General features: G+C 38.7%; 1 protein-coding gene across 21 annotated transcripts in view; it reads right to left on the reverse strand.

Annotated features, from left to right (window-relative positions):
- Positions 1–19445, reverse strand: part of LOC114684184 — a 344217-nt gene that overhangs the window by 243753 nt on the left and 81019 nt on the right. Inside the window, exon 1 of one of the 21 annotated variants that reach the window (XM_037198332.1) lies at positions 156–692. The exons of the other annotated variants lie outside the window; for them this stretch is intronic. The gene's annotated coding sequence lies outside the window, so the exon portion shown is untranslated. Of the gene's footprint in view, positions 1–155; positions 693–19445 lie in introns of those variants that run through there. 21 annotated transcript variants of the gene reach the window in all.

Raw genomic sequence — 19445 nt, forward strand, 5'->3', positions numbered from 1 at the left:
CCACATAAAAATTCACAGCAACTACCACTCAGTTACAGGGTGATAGTGTAAAATTTCTTGGCTGTCAGACAGCCTAGGTTCCATCAAAGATACTGTCAGCAGATGTCATAGCTCTAAGCTCTCAGTGAGTCTCATGGTGACAGGTGAGAACTGACCCTGATGTAGTAATTCTTCACAGGAACAGCAGCACTCTCATGTTTCTGTCTTATTCGGAAGGCTGAAGTGAATTATCCTTCTTGCAACTGAAGTAGGACTCCAAATCTGCATCAGGAATAATCAATCTTAAAGCAGAAGCACTGGCCTCAGAAGTAAGATCAAATTCCAAGCAGAGATAATGGGAGCAGGTGACTCTGGGAGAAATCCCTGCAAGTCCCTGCACATGCTGGGTGTCTGCTGGCTCTGTCTCCTGCACTTCTCAGGAGCATCCGCCCCCTTCTCTACTGAGCAGCTTGCAGTCAAGCCCCTGGCTAGAGCCTGGAATCAGCTGAGAGCTGGACTCCTGCCAGGAGCCTGACTGACAAAACAGCTATGTGAATGGACCCATATCAACTCTGGTTGCCTTTGATTGGTGGGCTGTGTGCATGATAATAAAGAACAGATTAACAACCAATCAGGAGAGAGATCTCAAATCTAGGAATGCAAAGTAAAGTGGGCTGTTGCCTGGGAGATCTCCATAGTAGCTGCAGCTCCTACTCCTCCCACAAATCCCACCCCTCCACCCCCGTTGTTGCAACAGGCATGGCAGAAGTGGAAGGAGAAAGAACAAATATTTATATTTCCATTGAGTTCTGGTTCTGAAAATTGACAACAGAATAAACCTGCCAGTGTTGCCTGGAAGCTCAAGCCTGGATGTGGCCATTCATAGGCACAGTCCTGGCACAGTCCTGGCTCTTTATGAAAGAAAGCCTCCATTTCTGTCTGGTGACTCTGATTGTGATTGTGTCAAATGGAGCCTGCTGCTAACTCTTTCCAATCCTCCTGTGACAGTTTCCACAAGACATGTGGTTTTCTGATCATCTATAACACTGAATCACAATTTATCTTTGTTACAGCTCACAAAATAAAGGCTTGAATTACCTAAAGAAATGACTGACTCTACCCCTGATTGAGACATATACAGAATTAATAGGGAGTGTATTAATGTATCAGACTGGTAAAGAAAGAATTTAAGAGAAATTTATTTTAGAAAAGAAATAGTAAAATGTTAGCATAATTTCATCATTCCATATGTGGGACCATGGGAATTATTAAAATGCAGATATACACTGTGTGCATGCTTATGGAGAATGGATAGCTTCTGAATTATTTTTCAGGTATCATTCATCTTTTCCAAAAATACTTTACTTAATATTGATAAATACTTATAATATATTGGAAAAAATCTAACCCAAATTTTCTACCCTAGAATTATTCCTCTATTTCTAGTACTAACATTCCATCACAACTTATCAAGATCTTTCATTTTGAATATGCACTAAATACATTTAGTGCTATCTGTATTTTTGTGTGATTGGTTTTCAAAAATATACTAACCCCATCTACTGAGATATGAAGAGCCTCTCATGGAAAGCCTCCCTGAAGAAGTTTGACTGCCCCAGTAGCCCATCAAATGTCCAGTCTCTCTAATACAGGTGAGACTTCATGAATCCTGCTTCTAGCCATAACAATATTTCAGCTGGCTTGATCCTGTACAAGAATTGTGCACACAGCCCTACCTATTATGAGTTCAACTATTACAATTGCAACTGTGTTGTCATGTCCAGCAAATACTGTTTCAATGCAGAGGTCTACTACTTCTGACTCATTTGAGACAGCATTTCTAAGTGGACTGGATTTTATCCTGTAGTCCTGTCCAGATGGCCAGCAAGATACAGAAGTATCTCTGGCTCTAACCATCAAGACTTGGAATTGCTTGTTCATATCACTATGACTGTTTTCTTTGTATGTGTATGCTAGAGATAAAACCTAGGTGTTTATATCTTCAAGGCACACACAATGCTCGCTGAGACACCTGCCAGCCCTGCAGATTTGACATTAAAAGCAAAACTAATTGACTGAATGTTTTCTTACACTGGTGTTGACCCATCTCTTTCTCCAATTGGTGCAAATGGTGTCCTTGTCTCGGGGTCCAAATCTTGGTCCAATCAGAGCTCTTGGTCCAATCAGAACTGGCAGAGTCAGTGTCTCAGGGAGTAGCTGTGGTCTCAGAGGATGGGTATGTTTGAAGGGTGGATTTAGATAGATAGATAGATAGATAGATAGATAGATAGATAGATAGATAGATAGATGATAGATAGATAGATGATATATTATTTGAGCTGGGGATATGGCTCAGGTTGGTAGAGGGCTTGTCTAGTATATGTGGGGCTGTGAGTTTGATTAGAAGTGTGTGTGTGTGTGTGTGTGTGTGTGTGTGTGTGTGTGTGTGTGTATTTGTAATATACACCAATTGCTTGTTTGACATACCCTAGCTGTCATCATAGAGCTTTCATACAGTAAATGATGGAAGCAGATGCAGAGATCCACAACCATGCACCAGGCAAAGCTCTGGGAGTCCAATCAAAGAGAGGGAAGAGGGATTACATGAGCAAGGGGGGATCAAGATTATGATGGGGAAATCTACAGAGATAACTGAACCAAGCACAAAGAAATTCACGAACTTTAGACCAACAGCTTTGAAACCTACATGGAAGTGGACTAGACCCTCTGCATACAGGAGACAGTTATGCAGCTCTGTCTGTTTGAGGGCCCCTGGCAGTGTGATCAGGATTTTATCCCTGGTGCATGAGCCTGCTTTTTGGATTCTTGCTCACTTTGCTCACCTGGCTCACCCCTGATAAATCTGAGAGGTGCTTGATCATGCCTCAACTGAATGTACTAGGATTAGCTGTCCCCCTATGGGAGAATTTACCCTGTTGGAAGAAGTGATGAGGAGTGGGAGGGGAGGTAGGGGAGTCAGGAGGTTGAATGAGAAGGGGATCTGTGGTTGGTATGTAAAATGAATAAAAATTTTAAAAAATTAAAAAAGAAATCTTTGACTGAATATATGTCTGAGGTCACACATAAACTCAGTCTATGGAGCCTTCCAATTTAGTTCTACCCCAAATCTAATGATGTCTATGACTCCCTACACAAGTTCAATTTAATTTTCTGAATACTTGACTAAAACCCTTAAAAATGGGAAATTGTCTGAGTTGTGCCCCTCTGAGCCACAAACATGCACTAAACATTAGCAGCACAGAGCACCTTTCTCTACATTCCATGCCACATGGGAACCATGCCTCTGCCAAAGTCCTCACCACCAAATTATTGCTTTACAATAATTTCCTAGTCTCTTTCATTTGAAAAGCAGCAGTTTACATGATCAGGTCCCACTGTTCACTAGGGATGTCATTCTATGTGTAGCATAGGATTTGTTAATATGTGTGCCTGGAAGAATTACTTTAGTTGGAAACAATGTTAGTTCTTCCAAATTTACAAGATTGAGAACAGTTATTGCTACAAGAATAACAAATATTAATAGTAAGAATTACTTTACTCACCCTCCCAATTCCTTTCCTCCCTTTCCATTCCTCCTGGCCCTAATCCTTTCCAGCTGCACCCTCCTAACATGTCACCCCTTTTCTTCATTCCCTCTTCCATGCTTGTCTTCTTTCTTTCCACCTTCTTTCTTCTCCCCTTTCTTTCTTTGTTTTAATATTTTTACAAAATATGGCAAAGAAAATTCCAAGGATTTCTAAATGTTGACTTGACTTACCATAATCATAATATTTCATACATAAAGTTTGATTATGAATCAATATCCAATAAGGTTGATTGAGTTATTGGTAACATGTTATGAATATGAAACAAGTCCTGGTTCCCCTGGCAGCTTCTAGGGGCTTACACAGAAGATATCATGACTGCAATAGCAGACATTGCCCACAGTGTGACTGATATATGGACCATGTAAGGACCATCCCAGAGTATTTGTAATAAACATCATAGTGGAAAATAATTTTTTCTCAGTAAATATTCTGGAAGCCAAACAACATGGGAATAAATTTCACAGTATACATAAAAGTATAAAGAATATTATATATGTACATATAAACTCATGTGCAATACTATACATACAATATAATACAATATTTAATAAAGATAGTGCATAGTATGCATTTATTGTTCCTATGTGAAAGGAAGACCTAACTCTTCTATCTATGTTCCTGTTGGGTGATATTCCAACAACAGAATCAATATCTGTCTCTTTGTCCCAAACATAACACCAATGATAGAAAAACAACTAGATTTCAACACAGTCTAGATCCATAAACTGATTATTCTGCCAAATATGTTTCATGGAAAAATGGCAACTTTTTAGTTTGTGAGTGTATTTTTTATTTCTATCTGTGGGTTAACATTTCACAGATAACTCATGGAGCCTCAGATATTACATTCTGCCATATTTTGATTAAACATTTCAATAAAATATGAATAATTTAGATCAATCCACTTTTTCCCTGTTGTAAGATGCATTGACTTAATAATGGGATGCTGGGATTACAACTTATGACCCAATTAATTATCATAATTTTGTGGTGTGTCCACATATCTTGAATATAAACTTACTCTTTATTATAAAATGATTATAACATACTTATATTTGGTATTTCAGTTTCTCTACCTGCTCCAACTTTATCAACATGGTACATCAAACTACTGTTTAGTGAACAAATCCTCAGTCATTTTCTCTGAGCCATTCCACTTCCACACCAAGTACTTTTCATCCAGCTCTCTTTAATTTCCCTAACGTTCATCAGTTTGGTGAACCTGGCTCTGCTGCTTGACAAGAGCAGAAAAAAAAAAGAGAATGAGTTCCTGATCTGCCTTGCTGTATGTGTTGTTCAGGTTGGGTCCCTGGGTCATCAGAGAGTCTCAAGGTTGCTATTGTGACTGTGGTAGCAGCTGTTTTCTCTCCATACAGCACACTTGGCTGACGGTAAAAGCCTTGACTGTGCAAATCATGCCCCCTCCCCTGCCTCCACTATCAGATCTTTTTACGGAAGACAGAGATAAACTTATTAACCTGGAAGGATAATTTCCCACATTAGAAATAGGCTTTTGTCTTCATCTATATTGCTTTAGGGGTGCCCTCTGTGAGGTTCTAATGAGGAATTAAGCCTCCTAGTTCATTATCACAGACTGTTCTGTTTGAATATATTTTCTCCCTCAGGAACTCAAGTTCAACCCAAATCTTGCTAAATTTGCCTTCCAGTACACAACATAGATCTTTTCCTTTACTTTTCAATTCTCTTATCTTCTCCACATATAACACCAATATATTGACACTCCTTACATGCTGGTCTATGTCACTTAAAAATGCAAAGAACTATCAATCTTTTAAAGATAATGCTGAACAAAGGGCTCAGCAAAGCCTCTAAATGTCCATAACAAAGCTCTTGTTGTGAACCCAGTACTATCAGCCTCAATCAACTAGGCTTCATACATAGTCTTCCTCATACTTCCTTGGCTCAGGAGTGTGTACCACACCTCCACTATCCTCTAATATCTGTTTTCCATAGGGTCTTCTTTGTTGATGCACAAGTATTCCTAATGGCTCACTTGAGACTGATACCATTTGTACTATGTCAATTGTTTTTCTAGGTCACCTGCTTCCTCATTACTGCATGACTCTTCCCAAGAGGATTCAGGTTTTGGAATCCCTGATAGTGCTTTATATTACTGCTCTAATCTGTATCCTATCCCAATATTGTGGGGGGTCCCTATTTACTTAATTACTATATCCCCCTCTAATATTAACCTTGCCTTTTAATCTGGTGTTATCAATCTGTCATTCCATCAACTCTGAGGAACAGAAACATATTTCTATGAAATCTCTGATGAGATACTTCCTTTATTGCATGTGTTTGTTGAGTTGTCTCTACTGTATCTCATTTAAACATCACTACTGAATTTTTGTCCTCTAAAAATGCTAAGAAGTGCAACTTTAAGTGAATAAAATTAACATAGAGTAAATAATAGTTGCAAGTTGCTATGTAAAAAAAAATGACTGGAAAAGGGATTTGTGATTTTCAATTGCAACTCAGGACAAATTATTTTAATTCTATTCATACACATAACTTACCACACTAAAGTGATAGGTCAGAACAGGACTCAGATGAACAGATACTAGATACTACATGAAGATTACAAGTCTAAACTCTGAGACTTGAAAAAAATAGAAGTAACATTTTACAGATTGAATTGGATATAGTTAAGAATAAATTTAGGAATATTTATGCAATATCAAAAAAGGGGGAAGCATAAGTTTGAAGGAGAGAGGGAATGGATATATAAAAAGCTATGGAAGGAAAGCAAAGGGGGGAATTGTAATAAGAAAAATCTCCAAATAAAAACATGAAAGCAAAACAAATTTTAGTATAAAAATTCTTTCCATGGTAGCACGGACAGGCCTTTTACCTTACTTAATCTCAAATGATGGAATGTACAGACAGGGAAGAATAAAAAAAAATGCATCCTTTTTTTATTTACCATAACACACAGCATTAACATTGTACACCTGACAACAGCAGCTGGATTGAGAAGTGGAATCTGCGAGACCTTGATGCCAGCAGGGTGAAAACAAAGGAGGGTATGCACATTTATAGTTCTTTGTTCTCAGATGGCCACTGCTACCAGGCAAGAGAGTGTCTGTCAGCACAAGCTCCCATCCCTAAACTAGACGCTACCTCTGTGAGTTTTTTTCCTCCCTCTCACCAGAGGCTCCGTGGGGGAGGGGGGAGGGAGGCAGAATCACTATGAGTTTCCCAGGAAGCAGACTCAGGATACCAGCATTGAAGTGCAGATCCGCTTTAGTGTGTATGTTCACTGGCATATATGCAAACATTATTGAATCAGCTAATGTCATATCGAGTTACTACTCAATGAGGACGAATGGCACACAACCCAAATTACGTGAGGATGTACGGGGGTCTGGGGGGAGGGGCAGTATGTCCAGGCAATGTGTCTGCAGACAAAGGTGGGAAACAGGCAATACCCTGGGCTCTGGCACCAAATTAGAGGGTCTCCAGTTATCTGGGACTCCATTATGAGTCATCTGGTGTTTCAGAGACTCAAGTCTGCTCAAACAGCCACAGGAGGTGTTGGAGCTTCTCATGTTCCCTGCCTTTTAGTGACACCATCTGAACAGAGACTGCCCCAGTGGCCCTGCTTATTATACAAGCTCCCAATTTAAAGCTTTCTGTGCTGATTAGAACATTATCATAGCATAAGATTTCCTACAAGCCCCAAGAACAAGCCATAGTTGAGAGTGCAAACACTTAAAAACAATAGAAAACCTTCACCTTTAAAGATAGCAGAGCAGAATTGAGTTCGAGCAGCCTGGGCTACCAATGATCAAAAGGAGCAAAACACAAAAAATTTAAAAAAAAAAAAAAAAAAAAAAAAAAAAAAAATAAAAAAAGGGGGAAATGAGATTCATACACATCCATGACAAAAATTAATATAGCATTATTTAGGTTAAATTTCTTAACTTTTGATACATCTGATTTAAGCCCCACCTATAAGCAATGGGGAGCAATGGTTCATCGCGTTACACCACTGCCACTATTCCACAATGGAGGGGTCCTGCCCCACTGCTAACAACAGGTTGAGGTTTTGCTTCTGTTTTCCCAGGAGTCCAAAAACCCATTTAGGTGCCTTGGCCAACTGTCAAGCTGTACACAGAGAATGGAGAGACTTTAGATGACAATTGACATTCTTGCATGGGACAAGAGGGAAAGATGATCTCGTCCAGGGAGACAACACTTCCCATGGGGAAGCAATATGCAGACATGAGGAAGCCAGGAGGAGGACCCCAGAGTAGGAGACATCATCTATTTGGAAAACCTGTTTCCAATTCCCCCATAACTTGGGGAGCCCTTAAAGCCTTCATAACCCAGGTCCAGGTTCAGGCTTTGTTTTGGGCCTCAGTTAGAGTCTCTCTGTGTCTAATGCCTGTCACCTCAAACTCTCACTTGCAGGCCATATACAGTGCCAACCCTAATGATACCCGATATACCTTTATTTGTATCTCCCAATACCAAATTCATCTTAACTACTTCTTGGCCATAAAACTCAAAAGACAGTATCTTACTAGGACATGGAATTTTTCTTTACATACTGTTTTCCAACAATTGCATCAAGAAATTATCCATATTAATGCCACCAAGGTGGATATCATAACTTTGTCTGATATGACAGACTTTTTTAAGGGGTAGTTCAAAATTTGATCTCTATGTTCTCTCCAGAAAAGCTTGTCATATATGGATTGTTCTCCCTGCTCTTGCAGAAAATAGTATTGAATATAAAAAATCAAATACTCAAAAGGTATTCCTCATGGAACAATTTAGTCTTGAATTAATAGAAAAGGGGAAAATGAGGGGTCAGTCTCTGTTTAGATGGTGTCACTAAAAGGCAGGGAACATGAGAAGTACCAGCACCTCCTGTGGCCATTTGAGCAGACCTGAGTCTCTGAAACACCAGATAACCCATAATGGAGTCCTAAATAACTAGAGACCCTCTAATTAGGCACCAGAGCACAGAGCATTACTTGTTTCCTGACCTTTGTCTGCAGACACACTGCCTGGACATCCTGCCCCCTGTACACTCTAACATAATTTGGGTTTCATGCCATTTGGTCTCATTGGACAGTAACTCAATATGACTTTAGTTGAGTAGATAAGGTATGCATATATTCCTGTGAATATACACACTAAACCAAATCTGTACCTCGATGGTGGTCCCCTGATTCTGCTTCCTGGGAAACTCATAGTGACTCTGTCTCCCTCCTCCCTCCCCCACAGAGCCTGTGATAAGATGGAGAAAAATTCCACATACCTCCAATTAATAACTGAAAGCAAATGAAAAGTTAATTTTCTCCAATGGAGTCTCATTGTATATATGAATCACCTGTAATGGCTGAGCACAGCACTAGATGGCTCCACAAAAAAAAAAAGCACCTGCTGTTTGGGGGAGTTCTTTGTCTCATAATGCTTTGTCAGTGATTTTTTTCTTTACAAGTCCTTTGCCTATATAGTATAACTTCTGGTTTGTGTCTTTAATGGGTTTTCTGTGGGAATTACCATGTGTTTCTCTGCATCCATATGTGATCATTTTTACTTTTTCTTTGGCTGTATTTCTTCTGTTTATTTGTTTTAGCCCATTCTTGTTTGGTTAGTAGTAGTAGTAACAGCAGCAGTGGTGGTCATGCTGGTGGTAGTAGTACTGGTCACTTTTGTCATCATCATCATCATTGTCATCATCATCATCATCATCATACTAGTAGTAGTCATAGTAGTAGCAGTAGTAGTAGTAATAGTGTATGCCTGTTTTATATTCTAGTGAAAAAGAGAGAGAGAGAGAGAGAAAATGAAGGAAGGAAGGAAGGAAGGAAGGAAGGAAAGAAGGAAGGAAGGAAGGAAGGAAGGAAGAGGACGGGCGGTGGTGGCGCATGCCTTTAATCCCAGCACTCGGGAGGCAGAGCCAGGTGGATCTCTGTGAGTTCAAGGCCAGCCTGGGCTACCAAGTGAGTTCCAGGAAAGGCGCAAAGCTACACAGAGAAAACCCTGTCTTGAAAAAACCAAAAAGAAAAGAAAGAAGAAAGAAAGAAAGAAAGAAAGAAAGAAAGAAAGAAAGAAAGAAAGAAAGAAAGAAAGAAAGAAAGAAAGAGTGTAGCTGTGGGTGGGTGTATAATTGCAGAGGATCTGGCAAGAGTTGGGGGAGGGGACTATAATAAGTATATATTTTAGGAAATTAAATCTATCATCAGTAAAAATGAAAGCCCACTCCAAAATAGAGAGGATGTCATCTGCTAAGACATAAATTGTTTAGAACTCAAGTTGTCATGTGAGAGCTGTACTTAAATGCCATTTCCTCACATATAAGGTCCACAAAAGAAGTATGAAGAGCAGCAAGTCCCCTTTCTCTGAAGGCTGAGATTAATCACCCTTCTTGCATATGAAGCCAGAATCCAAAACTTAGTAAGAATGATATATCTTAAAGGAGCCCTCAATGAAAGAACTTACATTAGCTATGGTTCCCTCTGATTGAGTGTGTGCATTCACATGGAGAATGGAATTAGGAGCAATCAAGAGAGAGATTTCAAGCAATTTAGGAATGGAAATCAAAATCCTGCTGTAACCAAGGAGATTTCCATCAGAACTGCTGTTTTATCTATCTCTGCCTCCTCGCTGTGTGTTATAGCAGAAGAAGGGAAAATGAAAGAAAAAAGAGAGAAAATTTGCAATCAGGGTCTGGGCTCTGATTCCAATGGATAATAGTCAAAGCCAGCCAGTTTTAAATGGGTCTGTGCATACATTTGGCTGCTTGGACCTACATACTTGCCCTTTACTAGAAAAATCTCCATTTCTGTCTTGGACCTTCTGATTTTATTTTATTAATTTTTAATCTTTTTTATTATTAAGATATTTTCTATTCATTTTACCTACACATATCCTCCCTTCTTCCTCTTCCCACCCCTAGCCTTCCCCTCAACTCTCCCCCTATTCCCACCTCCTCCAAGTCAAGGTCTCCCATGGGGAGTCAACAGAGCCTAGTGCATTCAGTTGAGGCAGGTCCAAGCCCCTTCCCACTGCACCAAGGCTGCACAAGGTGTCACACCTTAGGCACTGGGCTCCAAAAAGCCCACTCATGCACCAGAGACATATACTGATCCCCCTGCCTGGGGGGCTCCAAACAGTTCAAGCTAAACAACTGTATCCAGAGGGCCTTGTCCAGTCCCATGGGAGCTCCACAGCTATTGGTCCTGAATTCATAGATTTCTACTAGTTTCACTGGCCATGTCTGTATATTTTCCCATCATGATCTCATTGTCCCTTGCTTATAGAATCCTGAATCTCTCTCATCTAATAGACTCTTGGAGCTCGGCCTGGTGCCCAGCCGTGGATCTCTGCATCTGCTTCCATCAATAACTGGATGAAGGCTCTATGATGGCAGTTAGGGTATTCACTAATATGGTTACTGGAGTAGACCAATTCAGGCACCCTCTTGACTATTGCTAGTAGTCTAAGGAGGAGTCATCCTTGTGGATTCCTGGGAACTTCCCTAGCACCCTGTTTCTCCCTATTCCCATGATGTTCATTTATCAGGCCCTTTTGATATTAACTCTAGACTGCTAATCGCAGCTTGCTGATGATTCTTTGCAATCTGCTTCTGTAAGTTTCTCCAGATGCTATAATTATACACATGAGCCATAAATCAGGATTAGAACTTTATATCTATTAGAGTGCCCCACAAAGAGCTACTTGTGTTAAAGAAAGAAATGGTGGGTGCCAGACCTGGCCAAACAATATTCCCTAAGAGAATAAAGTGTCTTAAAGTTTCATAATGATAAAGTAATAAAGAATACTTTTAGAAAAAAAAGTGGGAGATCTGTATATATTTTCACTATTGTTTGTGTGTGTGTGTGTGTGTGTGTATATGTATGTATGTGTGTTCATACTGGTTTTGATGTGGGGCATGAAAACAAACTCTATTTTTCTCTATTGTTTTAATTTCCTAAAAACATTTTATTCAATATAAATATATAAATATTGTATGTTCATAAAAATTCACCCTCCATGCTCTAATCGAAAATTCCTCCCTATCCCTAATTATCATTATTCTGGCCTAACTTCATGAAATCTTTCTCTCTTCTCTTTGCCTGTGTTTGCAAATGGGTGTGTGTCTACTTTCTTATTTATTTTTGAGAATATACTTTAATTACATTTCCTCTTTAATTTTTCTCATTCAAACACTCCCATATAAAACTCATCATTCTCCTTCAAATTTATGGCCTCATTTTTTATTAGTTGTTGCTGCATGCACATACACACACACACACACACACACACACACACACACACACACACACATTCTTAAATACAAACTGATCAGCCTGTCTAGAGATGCCTGAATGTATGTTTTCAAAGCTGATGGTTTTGTACTAGAAAACAAATTGGTGCTTCCTCCCCTGGGAATGACCACATCTCTCTTTCCCAGCTTTGCTCAGCTGCCTACATCAGCTCAGGTTTTGACAGTCATGTGGCTGAGTCTTTACAGGTGGAGCTTCTGATATTACAAGGAGATACAATATCATATCCAACCACCTAATCATTTGACTCTTATAATTTCCTATCCCTTTTTCTGCACTACTCCATAAGCCTTAGATTTGGGGACATTGTTTAGATGTATCCACTAGTACTGTGCAATCTTCCAATGGACTAAGTCAAACAATAGCCCTAAACAGTTGTGATGCCTATGAGTCATATTAATGAACAGTGTGTACAATAAACCTAAGGGGCAAGTTGTGGCACCAATATCTTGGTGGTAACCAACGGCTTTCTAATTGTGCTTATGAGCTATTCAACAAAGAGGATACCATGCCTAGCACAGGAAACCTAGTTAACTCCTCACTGATAGTGAAGTAATGGTTAAGAAGAATCTACAACTACAAATTTACCATACCAATTACAAGGTAAGTATGCTGCCGACTGAGGCAACTTCCTACCCAGGCATATTTAGCCTTAAAAGGAAAAGTAACCCGTTGAATATAATTCAAGGACCACAAGGCTGCCCACTCTATGTAAACCTCCAGTCCTCCTCTATCACATCTTGGAAGCTTTATTCTGAGATCCTACTCAAATTTCAGTTTTAGGTTTCTGAAATATTAGGAAATGGGAATGTGTCAGTGCTGTTCTGTGAGGCACAAAACTGTAGTGAAACAAGAGCAGCACAAAACTCTCTACTACCTCCCACATCACATGGGAGCCAAGCTTCTGTCCAAATACTCACATTTAGTCTTGTTTTCAATGAGATTGATTTTGGAATTACTTACAATATTAAAGTAGTAGGATCTCTTATGTCATTGTCATTCAGATTCATGTTGAGTGCTATAAAACTTGTAGGTAAATCCCATGATATTTCCAACTTTCTTTAAAAAACCACATTTCCCAAATCTTAGCCCTTATCAGGCTATCAGATGCTAAGTGACTCAAAGCCACATGTGAACTATTAATGACAGTTATGGTCAGTAAAGTAGATTTATATCATGTCAAACACTGTAAACCTGGCCAACTATTCATAGATAGTGAGACCATGGGCCTTGGAAAACCTACAAGTGCCAACCTTCTGAACCAGTATAATTTCTCACTGCATTTTCAATATTTATCCTTATACACACAGGTTATTGTAGCACCCACCCTCAGAAATGTAGCTTCGTTTGCAGCAGAAGGACACCATTACAATAATCTACTGGTGGATATGCAAGTGAATGTTGTATGCCCAACACCAATTGATAAATTAAAAATAGTAGTAAGCAGTTCAAGAGCAAATAAAATTGTGGAAGAGGTGGCAGAAAAAAACATAAGACTCAGAGAAACATGATGTCTGCTGTGAGAACGTGTTTTCTATATATGACAGAGGACCTTCACCTATGAAACTTCAACCATAAATATACCTATGATAAATAATACACTTCCAGCCATATTGTCGATGTGATTGGAGGACAACTCCAAGTTTTCTCTGTCTTCTCTAATTGTGAGCCCTTTGATTACACAGAATAGCCAAACTCTACAATTATAAACACACACACACACACACACACACACACACACACACATGCATGTGTGCACGTATCATACACATGTATTTGCAACTCCTAATGTATTCAGAAGTTAGTCATTAGATATATAATTATATGTATGTAACTATAAATATTAATTAGAAATGTCCACAAATATGGGAGGGCCTGTGTGTTAAAAAGGGAAGGGTGGAAATGATCTAAATGTTGACTTAAATATGGGCATGTCAAAAATACTTATATGCTTCCTAAAATATAGACATATAAGAGAGGGATGTAAAAGAATCACCTCACAATAGGGAATACAGTCCCCAACTAGACATTTTATACCACCAAACAAAACCTCCAGTGCCAAACATGGATTATGTCTTATGAAGTCATTCATCAACTTCATCCCTTATACTTTCCAACAACCACAGTCTATAGCCAAGACTGTCAGTTACTCTCCACAATCCGATGGTAAGGCTCGATTACTGAATGTCCATTTATCCATACAATCAAGCATAAAGAAATCAAATTGGTGCCAAACTAGAAGTCTCAATCTTAGTGAGAAGAAATCCTGGTGATGGAAGTTACTCTCCACATTACTGGAAGGAGGTAAAAAATCATCACTACCACATAGCTACAACCCCTGCAACCTACAAGAGTGACCTGCCTGCAAGATAAAGTAGGTACAGTACTATCACAAATATTATGTGATTCAATACCACTCTTTTTATAGATTTAAGGCCCACTCCCTAAGATGGAGTCCATGCCTGACACAGCTAATGATCTAAAATTTTATAATAGATAGGACATGAGCCTAGAAGAAGAATCTACTAATATTTTCTGCCAAAGGAATATAGCGATGAAATGACTCCAATAGATCAGTGCACTTTTCAACACCCATCAACAAACAGTCTTTTTGGAGTAGATGGGAAATAATACAAACTTTCATAACTTGAAAACATGCCTAAAATGAGAGACTATGGAGCACTTGTTCATAAATAGGAAGTTTTCATCAACCCTTTTCAAGCCTCATGGATCTATGCAGAAAAGGAGGTGGAGAGATTATAACACAGAGGCAGTGGATGATGACTCTGAGGAAACAGCATCTTACAGACCCAACAGGACAGGTAAGCCTGAACTGACAGATATTGTGATAGCAAATAAGACATGCACAGATTTAAATTTGTTTCTCTCAGTCCTACAGCCAAAGCCATCGATCTCATAAGCAATACGATCTTATCATTCAATCCTGAAATGTATTTAACACTTGTTGCAAAAGCCCTTATTGGTTTAGAAATCTCTAAGGTTTCTGTGGCCAAAAACTACTAGGGAGGAAATCCACTGCTAGCACTAGGATTCCCAATTAATAATGTCAGGATTTCAACAAGTATCTGCTTTGATCTTTTGTAGACCTTTCAACATTTATAGGCAAAGGCTATTGTAAACTTTCCAACCACTAGGGTATAACTTGTGCCTTCCCCAACCATAAAAAATTCCAAGAATTCTGCAAAAACCTTGTAATTTGTACCCTTTGTTAAATAAATTCCATGTTTTATTTTTCAGGAGCAATCACATGTCTCTTAAATCTCCAAAACACTCAAATATTAGCATTATACTACACACACACACACACACACACACACACACACACACACACATATATATATATATATATATATATATATATATATATATATATAGAGAGAGAGAGAGAGAGAGAGAGAGAGAGAGAGAGGGTGGGAGTAGAGAGAGAATAGGCAGAACAATGGTACAAATCCCTGAGCCACTACAGTATATTTAATAATAGGATTTCAGAGATAAACTTGGTGTCTTTGTAAGAGTTTCTCTTGCCATTCCCAGGCAGAAACCAGTCACACACCGATCAAGCATGCCTAAGACTGCATACCACCCAGAAAAAGACTGCTATCCTGTGATTTCCCTAACCTACAACCACTGCCCAGGTGGCCTCACCTTTGTGACATAACTTACAATGCTCTTCCCTTTTCATGCCCCTGTCAAAATCGCCCTACCCCCTTACTTGAAAAAACTACCATGGAAAAATTTACTCTCTAATATCCACTACTGCATGCAAATTTTGTTCAGTTCTTGTCTCCTTCCCCATATCAAGAACATCATTGATCTTCCCAGTCTCACTGGCAGTTTTATTGTATCTTGCCAACTGCTCCACATGTTGATAAAATGTCTTCCCATGGAGACAGATTTACACATCTCTAACTTCTCTTGATAACCCACTGGGAAACTAATTTACATTTCCACAAAATTTTTCTCTGGGTAATCAATGACATTTCATGGTTACTTAAGGAGCACAGGTGTTGCGGGATGTTTGATCATACTGTGAAAACAGAAACTGTGTTAATAAAATCAACTTTGGGTCAGGGGCAGAGCCAGCAACTAATAGACAGGAATTAGCCATAGAGAGTACAGAGGAGTCAAGAAGATAGATAGAGAGATTCTCAGGAAGGGATAGGGAGGGATTTGAAGTTTTGTTTTTTGTTGTTGTGGGCTTTTTTGTGTTTGTTTTTTGTTTTGTTTTGTTGTTTGTTTGTTTGTTTTGGACATTGTTTCTAGTTGCTCTCTTGCTGGGTATTCAGCCAGAAAGGAAAGTCAGCTGGTTGCTCCTTGACCTCTCTGAGCTACCAGGTTTTACCCCAACATCTGACTCCCACAGCTTTATTGGTAAATAGAACGATAGAGACTTAGTTCAAGACAACTGTATTTGGTGGCAACAGCCGAGACTGTGCCCAGTGGGACCAGATGACATTACCAGAGAGTGGTGAATTTAGACACTACACATCCCTATTAAGCCTGGAAAGCCAGAACCTGTAAGGAGAATCACTGCAGATGCTTGAAGTACAGCACTCTGACTGCAGCAGACTGGTGCTGAGTCTCTTGTGGTTCACTGACCCTGCAGGCCTGAGTGGTGGCACCTACATCTAGTGCTTCTAAGGGATGCTCTGAAAATGTTTCCTTTAACACACAACAAACTACTTTTTTACTTAGGCCAGTCACTTGTCGTGGTCCACATAAGCTTTGTGGGCTTTGCGTCCTAACTCACTCATTTGGCTTGTACTTGAATTTCAGGCCATGCCCACCTTGAACTAAAAGCAGCTTTAGTAGTCTTTTCATTTCTTTATGTCATATAACTTCAGATTATTTTGCAGCTTGCTTTCATGCTAGAAAAATTTAAAAGAATAGATGAATTTGAACAAGTTTTCCTGATCCCCAAACCGCCTACCCTTAAGTGCCTATGAATAGCTATTCACAATGCATGGACCCAAGGTCAAAACTTGGGTTAACAATGAATTCAGCACTGGAATGACTATCCATATGGAACTTTTCTATATTTATCTACAGTGAAATCTGCCCTTTGCCTTCCAACCAAGGAAGATAAATGTCTCCATGCACTCCAGGTTAGCCATAAGTTCTCTCCCTATATTCTGTTGAGGGAATCTCCACACAGTCATAATCAAAGTTCACTTTCCCATGGGAATACAATCCTACTCTCCTCATTGTTTTTGGAGACGGAAAGTGACTGGGATTTCCAGTTGAGTACATGGTGGGATGGTGACCCTCTCAGAAGAGGCTTCTGGAATGAGTGCCTGATAGTCAAGGCCACATCGAAGTTCTCCACCATGACTTTCAATCAGTTACATGAACTTGAGTAGAAAAGTTCTAAAATCCTGGATGAGATTTGTAAGAACAAACTGAGAAAATTCTGCCAGACTCTGACAGATGCAAGCACTCTTTCCTTGAGGGAAATGGCCTCAATAAACCTCAGACAATGACCACTGCTGGCATGAATTTGAGGCGTCCAATTGCAATATTTAAGCTGATGTATATAATTTCATAATATGAAATGAATAATGGTCTGAGACCTTCCTCCCCATATAATTAACAACTCAATCAAATCCTCTTCATCCCTATCACTCAGCTCCCAATTGCAATGTTGCCCAGAGCCTGAACTTAATTAACTCCTGTTGTTCCTTTTTCCAATTATCTCCTGTGGATAATGCTAAGTGCAGCATAAATTCAAGATAATTTCCCAGCCTGGACAGCTTGCCAGGAAGGGCGATGAGGGACTACTGGACCTATGAGGCAGAAATTGCCAAATGTAAGTGGAGTAACTACTCTTTTCTACCTTTATGGAAACCCCAGGTATCCCAGCAGCTTTGTCGGCCTGTGAGTTCAGCACCCCACCTCAGATTAGTCATGGGAGCAGGACATATTTTTCTGGGCAAAAGAAGTTGTTTTCTAAGTGGAGAAAGCCCTTTGGCCTCACAGCTTGGAAGGAATACTGGAAACAAAAGTACATTGAATCCTAATGTGTGACATTTCTACTGGATCTCCAAGCCTGCTTACGATAACTGAGATAGCATAGTCTTTATGTTCCTGGTATTTTTTTTTTTTTTTTTTTGCTTTATGCCTATTGTCTGCCTTTGTTTCGGCACCAACAAACCAAGATAATCTTGCTTTTGCTTTTATAGTTTTCTCTTTAATGGTCTCTAGGTTGCAGGTATTTAATATCTTTAGAAGAGAAAAAAGTACTTGTTAATCTTTCCAAGTCATCTGACTCTACCTGCAAATACATACAAACTGGTCAAAACTCTACATAGAGGTAATTTTCATTTAATACATTATACCATATGTGTAACTTGGATCCAACTTTTGTGTAGTGAAATGAAAAGGAACAACAAATAGATATGAGTAAATTATTTAAATAGATGTAAAATATAAGTTATGTGTTTAATTTAAAAAATATTTTTGATGAAAATGGATTTTTGTATGACTTTGTCCTATGAATGAAAAAAAAAATAAAGATGAAAACAAAGTCATGAATACTTAGCCAAGTGGCAGAAGTCTGAGTAAGTAACATAAGTCTATAGAAAATACAACTTAAGGATGACATATGTTTGACAACTAAGATTTACACATTTCTAGCACTATAATGCTTTATTACTGTAACAAATACTAACTTAAAAGATGTATATCTAATCATGTCTGTCTTTTCTAATTTTATTAAGCTTTACCAGCTTGGAGAAACTGGGTTATATAAAGAACTGTTGTTTTACAAAACTTATGCTATATAAAGATCAGGAAAATGCAGTTACCAATCTTTACTTAGGTGTTTTTAATGGTTTAAAGTTTACTTTGGTACTAAAAGAACTTCAGTTTTAAAAAAATCATAATTTTTGAGCCTTCAAACCTGCAACAAGAATAAATTATGAAATCCTAACCTTGTAACAATTACTAACCTATTAAAAACTGTTACATCAAAGAATACTGAGACATAAAAATAAATGGTCATTCATCTTATAAATGTGTTTGTAGCCATGCTAAGTATAAATGTAATTCATTTACAGAAACTAGTTTTGAAAGTAGAGCAATTTCTAGTTCATATTATAGGGTTTTCTGTATGCTTTGTTAAAGTTCACTCTAAATCAAGTAACTCAAAACAAGGTTGAAGTGAAATTAAAGTTTATTTACTATAAAATAGTACTCAAAATGAGGCATAAAACTGGCTATGAAAACTTGAGTGCTTGAATAAAATGGGTTAAATTTACAAATATATTTGCCAAACAGGACATCCTGAAGCTCAAATAGTAACCTTTCTCTTGGATATGACCCTGTTCCACCAGAGTAGATTACATGCTTGTCTCATTATAAGATGATTGTGGAAATAGCACTTGTCAGAAGTATGCTTGTCCTGTCTCCAGCTTTGTTGAACTGACAAGCTCCAGCTGTGTAAGCCAGACCAGGAATACCACATCTTTCTATAGAGAAAATGAATTACTGCTCATATTTCACATGACAGGGGTAT

This window comes from Peromyscus leucopus, chromosome 1 (assembly GCF_004664715.2).
Source record: "Peromyscus leucopus breed LL Stock chromosome 1, UCI_PerLeu_2.1, whole genome shotgun sequence".
NCBI classification, from domain to species: Eukaryota; Metazoa; Chordata; class Mammalia; order Rodentia; family Cricetidae; genus Peromyscus; species Peromyscus leucopus.